The sequence below is a fragment of the Pithys albifrons genome, chromosome 6 (genome assembly GCF_047495875.1).
Source record: "Pithys albifrons albifrons isolate INPA30051 chromosome 6, PitAlb_v1, whole genome shotgun sequence".
NCBI lineage: Eukaryota > Metazoa > Chordata > Aves > Passeriformes > Thamnophilidae > Pithys > Pithys albifrons.
In genome coordinates this window covers 777,222-784,629 of record NC_092463.1, presented here as the reverse complement: position 1 = coordinate 784,629, position 7,408 = coordinate 777,222, and the positions used below count along the sequence as shown (strand labels likewise).

General features: G+C 50.1%; 1 long non-coding RNA gene across 1 annotated transcript; it reads right to left on the bottom strand.

Annotated features, from left to right (window-relative positions):
- Positions 1–1,113: 1,113 nt before the first annotated feature.
- On the bottom strand, positions 1,114–6,410 carry LOC139673566 (uncharacterized). The gene is made up of 3 exons (XR_011698142.1): positions 5,699–6,410; positions 5,410–5,468; positions 1,114–1,521 (listed from the first exon to the last, which is right to left on the bottom strand). It is a non-coding gene; the product is annotated as an uncharacterized lncRNA (long non-coding RNA).
- Between the last annotated feature and the right edge of the window lie 998 nt (positions 6,411–7,408).

Below are 7,408 nucleotides of genomic sequence, written 5' to 3'. Positions count from 1 at the left end.
TGAGCCAGTGGTGGGCCTGGTCCTCTCCATCCCCCCTGGGACAGCATCGTGTGTCCTCCCAAGAGGAGGCTGAGAAGTGACTCCTTAACCACTCCCACACTGGTTCCTGCTGCCCTGGAGATGATGCCATAGTGTGGGATGGAATACAGAATTACTGGCTAGAAGGGGTCAGCTGTTGGCTCAGCCCAGCTCAAGTCAGCTGACAGCTTCAGCCTAGTCCAGACTTCAGAGCCTAAATCCCGGCCCACCTGGGTGAACCCATAACACCTACTATAGGAGAGATGGTGATATTATTACATCTGTACATAACATAAATTCCAGTTAGCCCAGAGCAAAAAGTAGATATTGTGTGTCAGACCAAAACGGGAAGAATCACCTGGTTTGCACTTACCAACTGGCCCTGAAGTATTGGCTCAGACAACAGTGACATGAAGACATCCAGAGGAAATCAAAGCTCCTCCTTTCTGTTCCACTGAAGGGTAACTCCTCAGTTTGGAACCTCCCAAGCTGCTGAGGGCAGCACAAGGAGAAGAGCAATGTCACCCCAGCAGGCAGGGCCTCACTTTACTAAAGAAAACAGTCCCTTTGGTGGCAAAAGGGCCAAAACTTGTCTGAGACTCGTCACTCCCTTATCAGCCAAAGTGCACAGCCCTGAAGGTGAATTTCCCACACTTTGCAATAATCTTTGGAAGGGCAGAGGATGAGAAATAGGATGTCCATTAACAGGAGTGTCCCCTGGCAAAGCTGTGCTGGAAGGGGAGCTGTGGTGCTCTGGCAGGTCCTCCAGCCTCAGCAGGAGCTGCAGGAACCAAGGGCTGGAAGGGGCCAAGGCAAGGAAAGACATTCCATCTGGGGATGCTCCCAGGAGAGGGGCCATCCCCAAGCAGGTGGGACATTCCAGGTGCTCTCAGCCAAGAACAGGCAGTGATCATTGGGATATTTGGTCTGAGGCAGGGAATGTGGCACAAACTGCAGGGCACCCCTGGCTCTGCCAAGGGGCAGCTCTTTGCAGCTTTGTCTCTCCCTGCTGTGTTTCTGTGCCCATTTCAGAGGGCCCAGCCCTGGCAGTTGTTGCACAGGAGGTGCAGCTCCCCAGGGCAGGGGGTGGGATGGGGTGGCCTTGAAGGTCCCTCCCAGCCCAAAGCAGGTTCCCCAGGCAATGTGACACATGCAGATCTTCCAGGGAGAGGAAGGTGTTTGTTCTCCCCTCAGTTCTGTGCCAGCCACCACTCCTGGCATGGGGAGGGAGAGGGGTGAGGGTGTGTGCCCCGAGGTGTCTGCATTTCTTTACCTGTTCCTCAGTGTCTGGAAGGGAAACCACCCCGGTGGTGCCGAGGAGGGGAGTGCAAACCACACCAAAAGAATGTAGTTCTCAAGGGATAGTTCCCAGAGTCATTTAGGCTGGAAAAGCCTCCAAGCCCATCCAGTCCAGCCCTGCCCCAGCACTGCCAAGGCCATCACTGCCCCATGGCCCCAAGTGCCACATCCACACAGGCAGGAAAAGGTGAGGGTCCAGCTGTGCTGGAAAGTAGAGAAGAAATAAAGTAGGGAGTTAATTTGAGGTTGTTCTTGAAACGTGACATCCCTGGACATCTCAAATAGAAAATAGAGGCATGGGGAGAGAAAGCAGAGAGTGAAAATGGAAAAAAAACACCTTGTTCTCTCTCTCATCACTCATTTTGGAAAGCAGTGGAGCAGAGTGGGGCATTTCTTGCTCTTATGAACTGTGTCCAGTAAAATAAACTCCAGTTCTGGTCTTTAGAGTAGACTAATTCCTACTTGTTCCATTCAGGAAGGCAGAGTAATGCTACATTTATCACAGAGCTGAGCTCTGGGCCGTGTCAGAGACAGAAAGAACCGAGTGCAGGCTCCTTTAAGGGTAGCTGGGATTATTATTGGTATTAGTATTGTTTATTATTATTGTTTATTATTATTATTGCTGTTATTATTATTGCTATTATTATTATTGCTATTATTATTGCTATTATTATTATTATTGCTATTATTATTATTGCTATTTTTATTATTATTATTATTATTATTGCTGTTATTATTATTATTGCTATTATTATTGCTATTATTATTATTATTGCTATTATTATTATTATTGCTGTTATTATTATTATTGCTATTATTATTGCTATTATTATTATCATTATTATTATTATTATTGCTGTTATTATTATTGCTATTATTATTATTGCTATTATTATTATTGCTGTTATTATTATTATTGCTATTATTATTATTATTATTGCTGTTATTATTGCTATTATTATTATTGCTATTATTATTATTGCTATTATTATTGCTATTATTATTATTATTATTGCTGTTATTATTATTGCTATTATTATTATTGCTGTTATTATTATTATTGCTATTATTATTATTATTGCTATTATTATTGCTATTATTATTATTATTGCTATTATTATTATTGCTGTTATTATTATTATTGCTATTATTATTGCTATTATTATTATTGCTATCATTATTATTATTGCTGTTATTATTATTGCTATTATTATTGCTATTATTATTATTATCATTATTATTATTATTATTATTGCTGTTATTATTATTATTGCTATTATTATTGCTATTATTATTATTATTGCTATCATTATTATTATTGCTGTTATTATTATTGCTATTATTATTAATATTAATATTAATATTTTTATTATTTAAGAACACCCAAAACTGTGCATTTGGAAGGTGTCTCCCTGACAAGGTTAAAAAAAGTAATGTCTGGAATTCTTTGCCCATCAAAGCCCCCTCCCCATATGAGATGCTACGAATGAAGCTCCACTCCTGTCTGTAGCTCGTTAACCTGATTTTCTTCTTGTAGGATAAACAGGAAAAAAAACTACCAGAAAAAAAAAACAAATACAAAAAAACCCTCACCACAAAAATCCTTGAACCCCCTCAGGAACCTGCATTTGAATAAAGGAACCCCAAAGGAGGAACTTAAAGATGCAAATGGACATTTTCACAGGTGATTAAATGTGGTTTAATGATTTATATGATTATCTGTTATATTTATTTAATAATAATAATAATTATTATTATTATTATTGTTATTATTATTATTATATCTGATAATAATTATCAATTATATAATAATTGTATATAACATTATATGTATGTGCATGGCATTGTCACCCTGTCACAGCTCTCAGAGGGTCACTGGTGAGTCCCCCCAAAGGAAATTGCACACAAAGGCTTTGCCTGTTTTTCCATCTTTGTTTCAATTTTTCCATTCATTTTTCATTTTTTATGTTAATTTCAATTTTGCCATTCGGTTTTCCTTTCTCTCGTCTTCCTTTTTTCGTTGTTCTTTGAGCAAGGCAGCCCTTGACAAGCTCTGCAGAGGAGCAGCCCAGAGGAACAGGCAGTGGCTGTCCCCGAGCAGCCCCAGGGAGGGGACAGCTCCTTCCCCAGACGGGTGGGGGGCAGGAGGAGAGGACTCTGCTGGGGCCCCAGGACACGACCCTGCCCCGGAGAAACAGCGCTCAGAAGGGCTCAGAAGCTGCTCTTGGCTTTTTCAGGGGTTGGTGAATAGGAAATGGGGCTTATAAGGGGTGTGTGTGTGTGTTTATATATATATATATATGTACACATAAAAATGACACCCCATCCCTGGGAGTGTCCCAGGCCAGGCTGGACAGGGCTTGGAGCAGCCTGGGCGGGTGGGAGGTGTCCCTGCCCATGGCAGGGGTGGCACTGGGTGGGCTCTGAGGTCCCTCCAACCCAACCCATCTGGGTTCTGTGATGTACACGCAGCTCTCGCTGTTGGCCCTGCTGTTAACGTGGCTCTGGCTGTGTCCAGCCCAGGACCTGCTGCCAATCCACACCTGCTCTCTGGTGGCACAGGCTCTGCTCGGCTCCAGCCTCTCCGCCCTTCACTGTTGGGTGGAGCCCCAGAGCCGCCCCTCGGAGGTGCCCCCGTGCCCCCAGCTGTGGTTACAGCTGCAGCCCCAGAGCCGCTCTGAGGAGCTGCCCCCGTGCCCCCACCTGTGACTGTGGGTGCTGCCCCCGTGCCCTCAGCTGTGACTGTGGGTGCAGCCCCAGAGCCGCCCCTCGGAGGTGCCCCCGTGCCCCCAGCTGTGGTTACAGATTCAGCCCCAGAGCCGCCCCTCGGAGGTGCCCCCGTGCCCCGAGGTTGTGACTGTGGGTGCTGCCCCCAGCTGTGGTTACAGATTCAGCCCCAGAGTTGCCCCTCGGAGGTGCCCCCGTGCCCCGAGGTTGTGACTGTGGGTGCTGCCCCCAGCTGTGGTTACGGATTCAGCCCCAGAGCTGCCCCTCGGAGGTGCCCCCGTGCCCCCAGCTGTGGTTACGGATTCAGCCCCAGAGCTGCCCCTCGGAGGTGCCCCCGTGCCCCGAGGTTGTGACTGTGGGTGCTGCCCCCAGCTGTGGTTACGGATTCAGCCCCAGAGCTGCCCCTCGGAGGTGCCCCCGTGCCCCCAGCTGTGGTTACGGATTCAGCCCCAGAGCTGCCCCTCGGAGGTGCCCCCGTGCCCCCAGCTGCGGTTACAGATTCAGCCCCAGAGCCGCTCTGAGGAGCTGCCCCCGTGCCCCCAGCTGCGGTTACGGATTCAGCCCCAGAGCCGCTCTGAGGAGCTGCCCCCGTGCCCCCAGCTGCGGTTACGGATTCAGCCCCAGAGCCGCTCTGAGGAGCTGCCCCCGTGCCCCCAGCTGTGGTTACGGATTCAGCCCCAGAGCTGCCCCTCGGAGGTGCCCCCGTGCCCCCAGCTGTGGTTACAGCTGCAGCCCCAGAGCCGCCCCTCGGAGGTGCCCCCGTGCCCCCAGCTGTGGTTACGGATTCAGCCCCAGAGCTGCCCCTCGGAGGTGCCCCCGTGCCCCCAGCTGTGGTTACGGATTCAGCCCCAGAGCTGCCCCTCGGAGGTGCCCCCGTGCCCCCAGCTGTGGTTACAGCTGCAGCCCCATCCAGGCGGGAGCCGAACGCCATCAACCCTCATTCCAGCGGGAGCCGAGAGCACTTAACACCTCGCAGGGCTCAGATTAGAAACCTGGCACGAAAGAACCGATTGTAATTCAACTTGTTCCACTCTGTTAGTGATTTCCTGGCCTGAGCCCATCTGTGTTCAGAAAAAGCTTTTCCAGCATCGCAGGGCAGGTGGAGAACATACAGCAGAGCTGTTACAAAACTTTCCAGCCTATTAACACCCCCTCCTTCCCCAGATTTTAATTATTTATAACTGTCACAGAATCTGAAAGTTCTTGGGGTTGTGTGCTGATTAAAAACCCAAATTTCCATAAATCCATAAACAGAAAATACTGCAGAACAGTGAGGAAAAAGGGCTGTACCTGACTCAGCTTTACCAACTTCACCAGCTCCTCACAAACCCAAATGGCCCAGGATTTACCTCCCCGGGAACTCACCTGCACATGAGGAGGCACCCGGGACTGGGAGAGCAGCTCTTACAGCCCAACAGGCTCAACTGGAAAAAGAAATTCAGAAATCAAGGAAATTCGAAGGAGATTGTCTTGGAAAAAGCCTCAGTGCGACCTGAGAGACCAGGAACCTCAGGGGAGTGACTGGCACAACAAGGAGGTTCATGGATTCAAACCATCCCAGGCAAATCCCCTTCTCCAGACTGCCCTTGGCAGCAGGAATGCCATCCTGCTCCTGATGGGGCATTCCCTCTGACAGCAGAGGTTCTGTACCCACCTTGGCTCTCCACTGGCTGCTGTCCTTGTGCCCCAGCAGGAATGCCATCCTGCTCCTGATGGGGCATTCCCTCTGACAGCAGAGGTTCTGTACCCACCTTGGCTCTCCACTGGCTGCTGTCCTTGTACCCCAGCAGGAATGCCATCCTGCTCCTGATGGGGCATTCCCTCTGACAGCAGAGGTTCTGTACCCACCTTGGCTCTCCACTGGCTGCTGTCCTTGTGCCCCGGCAGGAATGCCATCCTGCTCCTGATGGGGCATTCCCTCTGACAGCAGAGGTTCTGTACCCACCTTGGCTCTCCACTGGCTGCTGTCCTTGTGCCCCGGCAGGAATGCCATCCTGCTCCTGATGGGACATTCCCTCTGACAGCAGAGGTTCTGTACCCACCTTGGCTCTCCACTGGCTGCTGTCCTTGTGCCCCAGTGCAGTCAGGGACAGGTCAGGTTGTCCTGATGGTCCTTTCTCCTCTGGGAACGCCTCTCCTGTCCCATCCTGGAGTGGGAGGGTCGGGGCTGGTCCCTCCCAGGGTGGTCCCTCCTTACAGCACTAAACCTTTGCCTTTTCCATGGGATGTTTTGCTCCCAGTCCCTGAGCCGCTGGCCAGGACTCAGGAGGCTCATCCCAGGGGAACTGGGAAGGGAGGGGGCTCGGGACCAGCCAGGCTGGTACAGCAGGGCCAGCTGGTGCCGGTGGGCAGGGAACAGTGTCAGACACGGGGTCTGGGCTGAGCTGAACTGCCCTCTGGTGTCACAGGACGTGGATGTTCCCTGCTGGAGACTGTGCTGAGGGACACTCGGGGCTGCTCCAGGAGTGGAACCCTGTTGGATGGAACTGCTGCCAGCTCTGAGTGCCACAGGAAAGGAGGGAAAAGGGAAAAAAAGACAGAAAGAAGGAAAGGCTCTTTGGAATCCTGGAATCCTACACCAGTCTGGGTTGGAAGGGATTGTAAAGCCCACCCAGTGCCACCCCTGCCATGGGCAGAGACACCCCCAAGCCCTGTCCAGCCTGGCTGGGACCCTTCCAGCATCCCCGGAGACCAGCAGAGATGATTTCCAGCCTCACAAAGGTGAGGATGGCTGCAGAGATGCCCAGTTAGTGGGGATTTGCCCTTGCTGTTCCCCTCCTGGCCATCGGAATTCCCTCTTTGCACCGTGCAGGGAGCGCTGTGGCACGTCCAGCCAATTAGGAAACTTTCTCTCCCATTTCCAGGTTTCCATGGCGATGGGCAGAGCGTGAACGGGGAGTTGGTTCCCAGGCACAGGAAGGTGAGTGTGCAAAGCCAAAGCTGGCGGAGATAAGTGGCCCCAGATGAATGGGACAGGATGGACCCGAAAATCCCATTGTTAGGGAGAGACGTTACAGGGAATGTGTGAGAACAAAGGGATTCACCGCAACTTCCAGCGGAATTGGGGAAGGCTTAGGGAACAAATCCCACCTTTTAGCACCCAAAAGCCAGAAATAAATGAAAAGGGAGAGTAATGTGGAGGAAAAAAAAAATAAATCTCAGGGATCTCTTATACCCTGACTTGTACTGGAAATGGGGAAGAAATCCTTTAAAAGACAAAATCATCCAGGACAACTTACCCTTTGGGTTTCTGCAAGGTCATTCCAGGACACACAATCTGTCTGGGATCATTTTTTCCTCCATTTTTATCTCCTCCTGTTGTGAGAATTGAGCTCAAACATCAGGAGGCTGTTCGGTGGTTTTT